Source organism: Pseudophryne corroboree, chromosome 1, assembly GCF_028390025.1.
Source record: "Pseudophryne corroboree isolate aPseCor3 chromosome 1, aPseCor3.hap2, whole genome shotgun sequence".
NCBI lineage: Eukaryota > Metazoa > Chordata > Amphibia > Anura > Myobatrachidae > Pseudophryne > Pseudophryne corroboree.
The window spans coordinates 677067359-677081655 of record NC_086444.1 but is presented as its reverse complement, the minus strand read 5'-3'; the positions used below and the strand labels follow the sequence as shown (position 1 = coordinate 677081655).

General features: G+C 47.5%; 1 protein-coding gene and 1 pseudogene across 2 annotated transcripts in view; both read right to left on the bottom strand.

Moving 5' to 3' along the window:
• ELL (elongation factor for RNA polymerase II) overlaps nucleotides 1-14297 on the bottom strand; it is a 388638-nt gene that overhangs the window by 165567 nt on the left and 208774 nt on the right. The window lies entirely within an intron of this gene.
• On the bottom strand, nucleotides 3850-3968 carry LOC134949783 (5S ribosomal RNA; annotated as a pseudogene).

Genomic DNA, 14297 nt, shown 5'->3' with positions numbered 1-14297 from the left:
TGTAAAGGAAGATAAGGTCAGAGATGTAGATGGGAGAGGAGTGGGTGAGGGGCTTTGTGGGCGAGTGAGAAGTTTGAAATGGATTCTGAAAGGGAAGAAAAGCCAGTGAAGGTCTTGTAGGAGAGGAGAGGTAGACGTAGTGCGTTTGGTGAGGAAAATGAGCCGGGCAGAAGCATTGAGGATAGATTGGAGTGGAGAGAGGTATTTGTCAGGAATGCCAGTCAGGAGAAGATTACAGTAGTCCAGTCTTGAGCTGACCAGTGAGTGGATAAGAGTCTTAGTAGCATCCTGGGACAGAAAGGGTCTGATCCTGGAAATATTTTTTAGCTGAAAATGGCAGGTTTGTGAGAGGTGCTGAATGTGTGGTTTGAAGGAGAGGGAGGAGTCAAGGATTACTCCAAGACAGCGCACTTGGGGGCAAGAGGAGATAGTAGTGCCATCAATAGATAAGGAGATTGTGGGAGGTGAGGTTATGTGAGGTAGGGAATATGATCAGCTCGGTCTTAGACATGTTAAATTTAAGAAACCGCTGGGACATCCAAACAGAGATAGCAGAGAGACAGTTGGAGATACGACTGAGGAGAGCAGGGGAGAGGTCTGGAGAGGAAAGAGGTTTGAGTGTCATCAGCATAGAGAGGATATTGGAAACCAAAAGAACTAATGAGCTTACCTAGTGAGGACGTATAGAGAGAAAAGAAGCGGACCAAGGACAGAACCTTGGGGTACACCTACAGTTAGTGGAAGTGAGGGGGAGATGGAGTTATGAGAGGAGACAGAGAATGAACGGTCAGAGAGGTAGGAAGACAGCCAAGAGAGGGCAGTGTCATACTTCAATACTGTGGGTCAACATAACCACTTTCGTTTTTGAACGGTAAGTTTACAAAAAAAGAAAGACTGATCTCCGCTGGTTTAAGACAAGAAATAAGGCATTGCACACAGTTAATGGAGCATACCAAGCATTGGTTCAAACAGAGCAAAAGTGTATAACTGTACAGTTCGTTCTGAAAACTCCAATACAGCTGCTGCCTGAGGGAATCAGATATCCTAAAGATTGTTTGGCATTGCAACCAATACACCTGCCTGAAGACAAGTCACTATGCACTGGAAACCTCTCTGCACATACATGCAACACAGTTCTGTGCACATCCCAAGGAGCTTTCAATTACACATTACAATTCTATCAGAATACTGTAAGACCAACAAATATATAAATGCTACAGGCTTGCAACTGTAAGTGATGTATCAGGTAGCATAAATAGAGGATAAATTCTATAAAATAGGTGGAAGCTGATTGGTTGCTATGGGGAACTTCTTCATTCCTTACAGTGCTTGATACATCTCCCCCAGAGTCTTAAATTTTACCGTACTTCGGGGGTGATTCAGAGTTGATCGTAGCTGTGCTAAATTTAGCACAGCTACAATAAAGCACACTGACATGCGCGGGGAGTTTAGCCCAGCACCGGGCCAGTCCGGGAAGGGGGTCTAGCATATCCAGATTTACATTCCTATCAACTAGCATGCCGACTTGCGCAAATAGGAGCCTGGTATTAACATCCACCATATAAATCGTGGGTCCAACTCGAACAAGGGCTCGTTGCCCCGTTCCCCCTGACTGATGTTTTGCTACTCCCGAAGACAGAAGGCAAACTGCTAGCCTCCAGATCTCTCTCTGTCCAATCTACTCGGAGGGCTTGGTTGGAAGCGGTGCATAGAGGAAGCGTTATAACTCTCCCCACCCCTGCTCTCTCACTGACAGGCATAGCCTCCTTGATCCCCGACTTGAGATTCGATTCCTGGAGGGGAATTCTGTCTCTGCAGGATATAATGGTGGACAATACTCTCCTTTCTTTTGCCCAAATACAGGAAAGATTCCTGTTGCCACACGGGGAATTTTATAAATATTTGCAACTCAGACATTAGCTCCACGGGGCCTCTGTATCCCCTCACATCCTATCCACCTTACCCAAACTTGTTCAGAAGTTCCTGGATACTGGGGAGGCATCACTAAATGGTATAACTACATTATCAACCCCCAACCACTGCAGAAAGCCCCCTTTCAAGCGAAATGGGAGGCGGACCTTAGGTGCTCAGTCTCTGAGGAGGAATGGGAGATGATTTTCCGATCCTGCTATACAGTATCTAAATGTATATCACATATAGAGTTATCTTATAAACTTCTCCGTCGTTTATATTTTACCCCTTCCCGCTTGCATGCGATGCAACCCTCCACATCCAATTTATGCTGGCGTAATTGTGGTAGGGTCGGAACCTTAATGCATATCTTCTGGGACTGCCCAGTGCTTACCCTGCTGTGGAACTCTGTCTTCCACCTTTTAGAATTGGTGCTGGGCCTTTCTATAACCCCCCCACCCACGACTGGCTCTCCTTCACCTATATTATGGCGACTTACCGCCGGGCAACCGTTACATCCTAGGCCATATTCTTATCTCCGCCAAACTCCTAATTGCCCGCCATTGGCGCTCCCCCGGGGTTCCCCATATAACGGCGATAGAGATGGCCTTACAGTCGCATTGCGAAATTGAGACAGCGGGAGTGGCCTATGCCTCTACTCCATCCTGCCCACTGCTCCGCTGGTATTCGTGGTCTACCTATTGGCGCAACCGGTTACCAGATCCCACACAACACTTAAGACTGTAGATTACCATTTTATTATGTAATTACTGTTGGATGGGTTTAGCCTCACGTTGTTTTCCTGTATGATGTTTACCTTAATATTCTATATGCAATTGTTTTTTTTTACTGAACAGTCTGTGTACCCCCCTAACCCTTTCCCTTTTTCTCTTTTCTGTACCCCACTCCCTTTTGCTTTTGTTGACCCGCAAAATAATAAAAATTAATATTGAAGAAGGTGTTCAAGGTATGGCAATTTTCTTAACCTCTACTAACGGAGATAAATTGCCATAATCATTTTTGTAAATACTCTGGGGCTGTGGCTAACCCAAAGGGTAAGGCCTAACTGAATTTTTGCTGAAGGATGGTAAACCTTGAGATAACACTGACGGACAGTGTTATAGGAGCCTGAAGGTAAAATTCCGGACTTATCCAGGAATACCATGTATTATATTGGCTCCTCACCAAACTATGGAGTTGCCTCCACGTGAACCGTGTTACCCAAATTTCTCTGTTTTTTAAATTGATAATGGGGCAAGGAATGGTTTTTGACCCAGGTGGGAATAAACCCCCCATTGTGCATGGGTTGCTGGAATGACTATTCCTGACAAAATATTTTCTGAATTGCTTCATGCAAATCCCTCGCCTACGCCTCTACCCGAGACGGGCTGAAACCGAATACCTTTTAGGAGAATGGTTCCAGAAGGGAAAGTATAACCTTAGGGATACCGCTTCTTGCACCCAGGCATCTATTTGTAGACTGCTATCAAATCTGTGCAAACTGAAGAAGTCGGCCCCTTATCCTTCTGGAATCCGCCAGAAGGAGACCCGCACCATCATACTGATGGCCTCTGGTTGCCTTTGCCTTACCAAACTTAATTGTATTAAGGCTGTTACGATCCTTTATGACCAACAAGGCCGGACCAGACCCCTAGCTTTGGTGTTATATGTGGAAGGACACATGACCTTCTTGTAGTCTGTTTCTGACTCCAAAATAACTTAACTCCTTCCCAAATAGAAACCTCCAGCTAAGGCTAAGGCAAAGTTTCCAGAACCTTCTTAGATTCTGAATCAGCTTCCCATGTATGTGAACCAAGCTGCTCTCGAACAACTATTGTTATGCTAATGCCCTAGAACATTAGTGTCCATATGACCTATATGGGCTTCTGACTCCCATGCAGGCGCTGAAAACTTGTCTTCCAGTACCTCTGCCCAATGTACCTACAGCACCTGGTATTTCAAGGTGGTCTCCCCTCCAAGAATTAACCAGGCCCAACACTGCTTAGCTTCCAAAATCTAGTGAGATTGGGCCTATCCAGTGTGGTGTAGCTGTAGATTGCAAGGTGAAGTCATGGCTGGCCTTATGACTGCCCCACACAAAGACAATTTGGTCTTATTCTTTTGACGACAGAGGCCCTATAGATTTTTGCATCATCAAAGACATGCATATCTATTTTGGGAGGCACTTCCTATTTTAAACAGTCCCTAGCTGGAAAAAGATATTGGAATCCCATTTACCGGGCATTCTATTTTACGGGGCGTAACTCAAACCTTTTTCCTGAATTCTGCCCTCGTGAAGAGGCCCTTTTGGGACGTTTAAACACTAGTGCCTTATTTTTTTACCCCAGGCTCTGCTGCCTCTATTTATTTAGCTGATATCTATTACCCGTTCTTCGTATGCTGAAGTAGAGTATATAGAGCTTTCATCGTCTGATAATTATCATGTGTAGCCTGTGAAGTCGATGATTTATTTACATTCAGTTCATCAGCTTGTCTTATTGGAGACGCTGTTGGGGATATACCACAAGCAGTGAGCAGCATGTGTTAATAATGTAAGAATTAACATTTCAGCTAAACTGTACGATGTCTGTGCAAACATCGCCTCAATGGGTCTAACTATACCTGATGTAGATCAGGAATGTATTATGCTAAACAGCAAATCATTTTTACACATAACCATCCTCAGGGCCGGTGCTAGGGTGTTCGGCGCCCCCCTGCAAACTAAAAATTTGCGCCCTCCCATACTTTACAAAGGGCCAGCACGCACTGAAAAATGGGGTGTGGTCTCACAAGGAAGGAGCGTGGCCACACATTAGTACCCCCATTTTTTAATTTACGCCACACAGTAGCACAATCTTATTCACATTACACTGCACCTAGTATCGCTGCTTATACACAAAAAGGCCAAAGTAGCAGTGCCGCTTATACACTTAAATTCCCACAGTTCTACTGCCAATAACACAATGTCCACTGTAGTAGTGCTGCTTGCATATAATACCCCCTGTAGTAATGCCACTTACATATAATCCACCCTGTAGCAGTGCCACTTGCATATAATATCCCCTGTAGTAGTGCCGCTTGCATATAATATCCCCTGTAGTAGTGCCGCTTACATATAATGCCCCCTGTAGTAGTGCCGCTTACACAAATTATGCCCAGACACACGCACAGTGGTGTAACTACTGTGGGTGCAGGGGCTGCTACAGGGCCCAAGCTGTCTCCAGGGCCCGTAGCTCTTCCTACACCTGGTCATGCGATACAGTCTCTCAGTCTCACTCGCATAACAGAAGCAGCGTCTGTTCGGCTGCCTGCTCCGGCGCTGGGACGTCCGTGGGGGGGAGCGAACCTCAGCAGAGCCGGAATACGTGGCCGTGCTGGGGCACCATGTGTTTCTTTGAACTTCTGTTTGGTTTCTCAGGACCTCCCCCTCCCACCCCTGCAAGTGGCCATTTGCTTGGAGCAGCTGCTATGCACAGTGGAGGGGGACAAGCTGGATGTGGAAAGGGGCTGTCCAGAAGAGGAGGAGGGAGCGGGTCAGATGAAAGGGGCAGGCTGCATGTGGAGATCAGGCGGCCCATAGGTTGCACAAGGAGAACGGTGGGTCAGATAAGTGGCCCTAATTCAGACCTGATCGCTAGCAGGTGATTTTTTCACTGCTGCGATCAGATAGTCGCCGCCTACAGGGGGTGTATTTTAGCTGTGCAAGTGTGCGAACGCATGTGTAGCAGAGCTGTACAAACAGATCTTGTGCAGTCTCTGAGTAGCCCAGGACTTACTCAGCCGCTGCGATCACATCAGCCTGTCTGGGACCGGAATTGACATCAGGAACCCTCCTGGCAAACACATGGACACGCCTACGTTTTTCCAAGCACTCCCTGAAAACGGTCAGTTGCCACCCACAAACGCCCTCTTCCTGTCAGTCTCCTTGCGATCGGTTGTGTAAATAGATTCTTCACACAAAGCTGAACAGCGATCCGCTTTGTACCCATACGACATGCCTGCTCATTGCGGTACATACGCATGCGCAGTTTAGACCTGATCACAGACTGTACAAAAACGCAGCCTAGCGATCAGGTCTGAATTAGGCCAAATGAGAGGGGACAGGTGGGACTAGTAGTGGGGTAACAGTTTGAGGAGCGGGGAGCTTGGTTACAAGAGACGAGACTGATACTAGAGAGGGTTTGCTGAGGGGAAAGGAAGGACAGCAGCTGGGGTCTGGCTTAGTAGAAGTTAGAGCAGAGAGGGGCAGTAGGAGCCCAGGGTGCTTGCAGGAGAAGACAGAGAGAGGCACAGCAGCAGGGGGCTTATAGCAAGAACATACAGAGAAGTATAGCTGGGGGTGGGGGGGGACGATAAGCAGGCAAAACGAGGAAGAACTGAGAGCATACACATAGATAAAGTAGGGAAGGAGCAGGAGGTAAAGGATGGATGATACAGAACACAGAAAAAAGGAAAGCTGAGGAGATAATGCTGTTTGGTTTTGGGGGAGAGATTGAGAGGCCTAAATGGCGAAACATGCAGCCGCTGGTGATCGTGCGTGGCAGTGGAGAGTGTGGCAGGAGTAAAGAGAAATTGTATCAGCAGACAGCGCTAGCACCTGTGAAGCCAACAGTCTCAAGGTTAATGCGTGTGCCTGTACACAGTTTTTTCTTGTTAGATCTTAAGGGCCCTACACATTTAAAGATCTGCCGCCGAGCTGCCCGACGGTGGATACGGCCGACAGGCGACCCAGCTGCGGGGGGGGGGGGGGGGGGGGGCAGTGACGGGGAAAGTGAAGTTACTTCACTCCCCCCGTCACGCGGCTCCATAGCAGTGCAGGCAACTATGAACGAGATCGTCCATATTGGCCTGCATGCACAGCCGACCGGGCACCAGCAATGAACGAGCGCGGGGACGCACATCGTTTATCGCTGGTGCCTCCGCACTGCCTGATATGAACGTTATCTCGTTCATTAATGAACGAGATTGTTCATATCTTTGAGTGATATCGCCCAGTGTGTAGGGCCTATTATACTACATCTTAATGACACCTCAGTCTCTACACTGACAGTTTCCACCCCCTTTTTTGCTTCTCTGTCCTTTTCAGCTGCTCTGTCCCCCCACTTCCAGGGTAAATTGGCAGGTGGTCCAGCATGGGCCCACAGGGAGCCGAGACGGCAGTGCGCAGCCTCCTGCTCTCTGAGTTGGCTCCCCCCCCCCCCCCCACCCGCCTGAACTGTGCGTTTCCATGGAAATTGTGCCATGTCGCATACACTCCCCCCCCTCTCAATACTAGGGCAGATTCAAAGCCCCAGTCTACCCCTGCCCACATCACTTTAGCAGAGCCCTGGGGGGCCCTTTCAGCATTTTGCTGTGGGGCCCATAAAGGTCTAGTTACGCCCCTGCACACACACACATACATACAGACACCTACATACAGACACATACATACATACACAAACATTACACACACACTTTCTCTAACTAGCTCTTTTTCCATAAATTTACCTTTAACAATCTAGCTGGAGCTGTGCTGTGGGCATCATCCTGGTTCCGGTAGCTCCGCCCCCATGTAGCTCCGCCCCATATGCCTCCGTGAAGCTTAATCTCCTATGTCCGTGTAGCTCCGCCCCCATGTAGCTCCGCCCATATGCCTCCGTGTATCCTCATCCCGTATGCCCCGTGTAGCTCCGCCCCCGTTTTCCTACCGAGTGCAGACAGACAGTGACACTCCGGTGGGGGGGTGAGTGGATGCTGCAACCTGCTGGGGCTGCTGCCTGTCAGTATGACAGGTGAAGCAGCAGCAGGGGAGGACAGGCGGCGCAGCACAGGGATGCAGAGCAGTGAAGGCGCCTCTCCTGTCTGGCGCCTACCTGCAGTGCATCCCTTTGCTGAGCGGGTCGCGCCGGGCCTGACCATCCTGTACCAGATCATAGAGGATAATACAGTTTTTGCCAAACAACATATGAGTGTTTGTCAGTGTATGCCGCTCTTACACATGATAAATCTCAGCACTTTCACAGTGTACTACACAATTTGTGACTGTAACCACTTTTTTCTAAAGTGATGTGTGACCCTTCCCATGCACCTGCATTGAGGATCAGAAAATCAACCGACAATCATTTATATTAAGTCAGCATCACACTAGCAGTCAGTCACATTATACATATAAATATCTATATAATCATGAGCATTACAAACATCTCAAGCATGTAAGAGTACATATTACTGAATTCTGTTCTATACAGATTTTTAACGTATTCAGAAGCATTGCGAAGAAAACCACATTAATGTACAAAAAACTCATATGCAATAGGCACTAAAGTTAACTATTCATACTAACAAGAGTAGATAGAATTTTAGTGCTGTATAACCCGTACTCCGTAGAGTGGGATACAGGGAGACTCACCTTACTTCCAAGATCGATCAATATGTTAGCAAACGCTGAGTGGATCCAGACGCTACTAGTGTATACTGCCACTCTGGGAATTATTAGTGAACACAGACGCTCAGAGAACACACTGTGTATGCAGACGCAGCGGTCTGCGACCCAGTGTCCTCGCGGTAAAAACACAAAACACCAGGTAGCAGCCCTAATATGAAAATTACTTACATAGAAGGATTGAGTAGTAATTGATATTTAATAAACCATAAAAAAGCTTTACTGACATATCAAACATCCACATTATTAAAATCATATATTATTAAATTGCTAAAAAACAAAACAAAACAAAAAAAGGGTCACAATAATAACAGCCTATTTCTGTGTGATCCGTACCTGTTTGGTATAGACCGGATAGCAGATAGGTGATAAGTTGACACTGGACTGACAGCGCAGTCCTACAGTTGGAAGTTATTTACCACATTTAGCCGCTGGAGGTATAGTCCCTTGAGATTGTCTCATAAGAAAGTTCACAATTGCTGTTCTCACTGCATCGCGATGTCCTCTTTGGGTATCGAGGATTAGTGGTAGTCCTGTTGGTAATCACCACAGCAATTCTGCTAGATTAAAAGTCCAGTCCTGGTCCGGGCACACTTAGGCAGTGGATTTCAGAAAGATGGTGACCCAAATAGCCTCCCTCTGACACGTTTCGCTGCAGGTCCAGCAGCTTTATCAAAAGTGGTTTATGCAAGTGAACTGTCTGGGTATTTATACCCTTCATAATAGTCAGATCGTTAACAGCTGTTTACTCAATCCTTCTAATCACTCAGAATCTCTAAAAAAACACTTAAGATATACTTTATATATAAAATCCTAGGACAGACTCAGTTTATGGATAGCATTAATATGTGTAATATATCTTTATAAAGTTTTAATTTTGTCTGAAATTCATACATAAATTCAACTACTTCCGGGTTAAAGGGAGCATATAGCTCCGTGATTATGTTGCTGTAAGACTATAAAATTAAATTAATAAAGCTTAGGGCTGCCAAGAACAGCAGCCCAGTGACCATGGTCCGGCTCCTGCCGCACCAAACAAAAAACTGATTTGCCTGAGTCAGTGGGCGGGGATATATGGACGAGCCCGTTGCATCTTGGGAGGACTGAAAGCTTGTGACCGTTTGGTGCCAATCCGCTGTCGCTCCATCATATCCCAATGTTATCCTGTGGATAACATGTGGACCCTGCCGGAGAAAGAATCGTATAGCGGCGATGCTTTTTTACTCCAGCGGCTGCGTGATGACATGCAGCCACCGCGCCCCCCCCCCCCCCCCCCCCCCCAACGGTCCGGGCACGCCTGCGTTGCCCGGACCGCGCCAACTAAACGGCGGCTAAACGCCACCGGCTCGCCCAGCGACCGCCTTTGCCTGTCAATCAGGCAGAGGCGATTGTTGGCTAAAGACAGCAGTCGGCTGTCTGGCATGCGCCGGCGCGCAGTTCAGACCCGATCAATGCTGTGTGAAAACGCACAGCAGTGTTCGGGCATGAATAACCACCTTTATCTGGCAGGAAAAAAAAATGGTTCAGTAGAAGACTACCATGGGAGCATTCAAAACTTTATTATAAAACATGAACGCAGGTCAAATAAGGTAGTAGATAATAAATTGTTATGGAGAAAACGCAAGAACTGGATGCAAGGTCAGGTACCTGTCCAATCAGGTACAATCTTCCAGTGCAATAATAATAAGAATTTACTTACCGATAATTCTATTTCTCTGAGTCCGTAGTGGATGCTGGGGTTCCTGAAAGGACCATGGGGGAATAGCGGCTCCGCAGGAGACAGGGCACAAAAAGTAAAGCTTTAGGATCAGGTGGTGTGCACTGGCTCCTCCCCCTATGACCCTCCTCCAAGCCTCAGTTAGGATACTGTGCCCGGACGAGCGTTCACAATAAGGAAGGATTTATGAATCCCGGGTAAGACTCATACCAGCCACACCAATCACACTGTACAACCTGTGATCTGAACCCAGTTAACAGTATGATAACAGCGGAGCCTCTGAAAAGATGGCTCACAACAAATAACCCGATTTTTGTAACTATGTACAAGTAATGCAGATAATCCGCACTTGGGATGGGCGCCCAGCATCCACTACGGACTCCGAGAAATAGAATTATCGGTAAGTAAATTCTTATTTTCTCTATCGTCCTAGTGGATGCTGGGGTTCCTGAAAGGACCATGGGGATTATACCAAAGCTCCCAAACGGGCGGGAGAGTGCGGATGACTCTGCAGCACCGAATGAGAGAACTCCAGGTCCTCCTTAGCCAGGGTATCAAATTTGTAGGATTTTACAAACGTGTTTGCCCCTGACTAAATAGCCGCTCGGCAAAGTTGTAAAGCCGAGACCCCTCGGGCAGCCGCCCAAGATGAGCCCACCTTCCTTGTGGAATGGGCATTTACATATTTTGGCTGTGGCAGGCCTGCCACAGAATGTGCAAGCTGAATTGTATTACACATCCAACTAGCAAAAGTCTGCTTAGAAGCAAGAGCACCCAGTTTGTTGGGTGCATACAGGATAACAGCAAGTCAGTTTTCCTGACTCCAGCCGTCCTGGAACCTATATTTTCAGGGCCCTGACCACATCTAGCAACTTGGAGTCCTCCAAGTCCCTAGTAGGCGCAAGACACCACAATAAGCTGGTTCAGGTGAAACACTGACACCACCTTAGGGAGAGAACTGGGGACGAGTCCGCAGCTCTGCCCTGTCCGAATGGACAAACAGATATGGGCTTTTTTGAGAAAAAAAACACCAATTTGACACTCGCCTGGTCCAGGCCAGGTCCAAGAGCATGTTCACTTTTCATGTGAGATGCTTCAAATCCACAGATTTGACTGGTTTTAAACCAATGTGTTTTGAGGAATCCCAGAACTACGTTGAGATCCCACAGTGCCACTGGAGGCACAAAAGGGGGTTGTATATGCAATACTCCCTTGACAAACTTCTGGACTTCAGGAACTGAAGCCAATTCTTTCTGGAAGAAAAATCGACAGGGCCGAAATTTGAACCTTAATGGACCCCAATTTGAGGCCCATAGACACTCCTGTTTGCAGGAATCGACCGAGTTGAAATTTCTTCGTGGGGCCTTCCTGGCCTTTTCCTTGTGTGACTGCTCCCAAGCCTCTCGGGCTGGCCTCCGTGGTCACCAACATCCAAAACTGAATGCCGAATCTGCGGCCCTCTAGAAGATGAGCACTCTGTAACCACCACAGGAGAGACACCCTTGTCCTTGGATATAGGGTTATCCGCTGATGCATCTGAAGATGCGATCCGGACCATTTGTCCAGCAGATCCCACTGAAAAGTTCTTGCATGAAATCTGCCGACTGGAATTGCTTCGAAGGAAGTCACCATTTTTTTTACCATGGCCCTTGTGCAATGATGCACTGATTTTAGGAGGTTCCTGACTAGCTCGGATAACTCCCTGGCTTTCTCTTCCGGGAGAAACACCTTTTTCTGGACTGTGTCCAGAATCATCCCTAAGCACAGGAGACTTGTTGTCGGGATCAGCTGCGATTTTGGAATATTTAAAATCCACCCCTGCTGTTGTAACAGTATCCGAGATAGTGCTACTCCGACCTCCAACTGTTCCCTGGACTTTGCCCTTATCAGGAGATCGTCCAAGTAAGGGATAATTAAGACGCCTTTTCTTCGAAGAAGAACCATCATTTCGGCCATTACCTTGGTAAAGACCCGGGGTGCCGTGGACAATCCAAACGGCAGCGTCTGAAACTGATAGTGACAGTTCTGTACCACGAACCTGAGGTACCCTTAGTGATAAGGGCAAATTTGGGACATGGAGGTAAGCATCCCTGATGTCTCGGGACACCATATAGTCCCCTTCTTCCCGGTTCGTTATCACTGCTCTGAGTGACTCCATCTTGATTTGAACCTTTGTAAGTGTTCAAATTTTTTTTTTTTTTTTAGATTTAGAATAGGTCTCACCTAGCCTTCTGGCTTCAGTACCACAATATAGTGTGGAATAATACCCCTTTTCTTGTTGTAGGAGGGGTAATTTAATTATCACCTGCTGGAAATACAGCTCGTGAATTGTTTCCCATACTGCCTCCTTGTCGGAGGGAGACCTTGGTAAAGCAGACTTCAGGAGCCTGCGCAGGGGAAACGTCTCGACATTCCAATCTGTACCCCTGGGATACTACTTGTAGGATCCAGGGGTCCTGTACGGTCTCAGCGTCATGCTGAGAGCTTGTCAGAAGCGGTGGAACGCTTCTGTTCCTGGGAATGGGCTGCCTGCTGCAGTCTTCTTCCCTTTCCTCTATCCCTGGGCAGATATGACTCTTATAGGGACGAAAGGACTGAAGCTGAAAAGACGGTGTCTTTTTCTGCAGAGATGTGACTTAGGGTAAAAACGGTGGATTTTCCAGCAGTTGCCGTGGCCACCAGGTCCGATGGACCGACCCCAAATAACTCCTCTTCCTTTATACGGCAATACACCTTTGTGCCGTTTGGAATCTGCATCACCTGACCACTGTCGTGTCCATAAACATCTTCTGGCAGATATGGACATCGCACTTACTCTTGATGCCAGAGTGCAAATATCCCTCTGTGCATCTCGCATATATAGAAATGCATCTTTTAAATGCTCTATAGTCAATAAAATACTGTCCCTGTCAAGGGTATCAATATTTTTAGTCAGGGAATCCGACCAAGCCACCCCAGCTCTGCACATCCAGGCTGAGGCGATCGCTGGTCGCAGTATAACACCAGTATGTGTGTATATACTTTTTATGATATTTTCCAGCCTCCTGTCAGCTGGCTCCTTGAGGACGGCCCTATCTATAGACGGTACCGCCACTTGTTCTGATAAGCGTGTGAGCGCCTTATCCACCCTAAGGGGTGTTTCCCAACGCGCCCTAACTTCTGGCGGGAAAGGGTATACCGCCCATATTTTCTATCGGGGGGAACCCACGCATCATCACACACTTTATTTAATTTATCTGATTCAGGAAAAACTACAGTAGTTTTTTCACATCCCACATATACTTGTAGTATCAGAAATATGTAACACCTCCTTCATTGCCCTTAACGTGTGGCCCTAATAAGGAATACGTTTGTTTATTCACCGTCGACACTGGATTCAGTGTCCCTGTCTGTGTCTGTGTCGACCGACTAAAGTAAACGGGCGTTTTAAAACCCCTGACGGTGTTTTTGAGACGTCTGGACCGGTACTAATTGTTTGTCGGCCGTCTCATGTCGTCAACCGACCTTGCCGCGTGTTGACATTGTCACGTAATTCCCTAAATAAGCCATCCATTCCGGTGTCGACTCCCTAGAGAGTGACATCACCATTACAGGCAATTGCTCCGCCTCCTCACCAACATCGTCCTCATACATGTCGACACACACGTACCGACACAGCACACACACAGGGAATGCTCTGATAGAGGACAGGACCTACTAGCCCTTTGGAGAGACAGAGGGAGAGTTTGCCAGCACACACCAAAAACGCTATAATTATATAGGGACAACCTTATATAAGTGTTTTCCCTTATAGCATCTTTTTTATATATTTTTAACGCCAAATTAGTGCCCCCCCTCTCTGTTTTAACCCTGTTTCTGTAGTGCAGTGCAGGGGAGAGCCTGGGAGCCTTCCCTCCAGCCTTTCTGTGAGGGAAAATGGCGCTGTGTGCTGAGGAGATAGGCCCCGCCCCTTTTTCGGCGGCCTCGTCTCCCGCTCTTAACGGATTCTGGCAGGGGTTAAATATCTCCATATAGCCCCCGGAGGCTATATGCGAGGTATTTTTAGCCAAAAATAGGTTTTCATTGCCTCCCAGGGCGCCCCCCTCCCAGCGCCCTGCACCCTCAGTGACTGCCGTGTGAAGTGTGCTGAGAGGAAATGGCGCACAGCTGCAGTGCTGTGCGCTACCTTAAGAAGACTGAGGAGTCTTCATGCCGCCGATTCTGGACCTTCTTCTTGTTTCAGCATCTGCAAGGGGGCCGGCGGCGAGG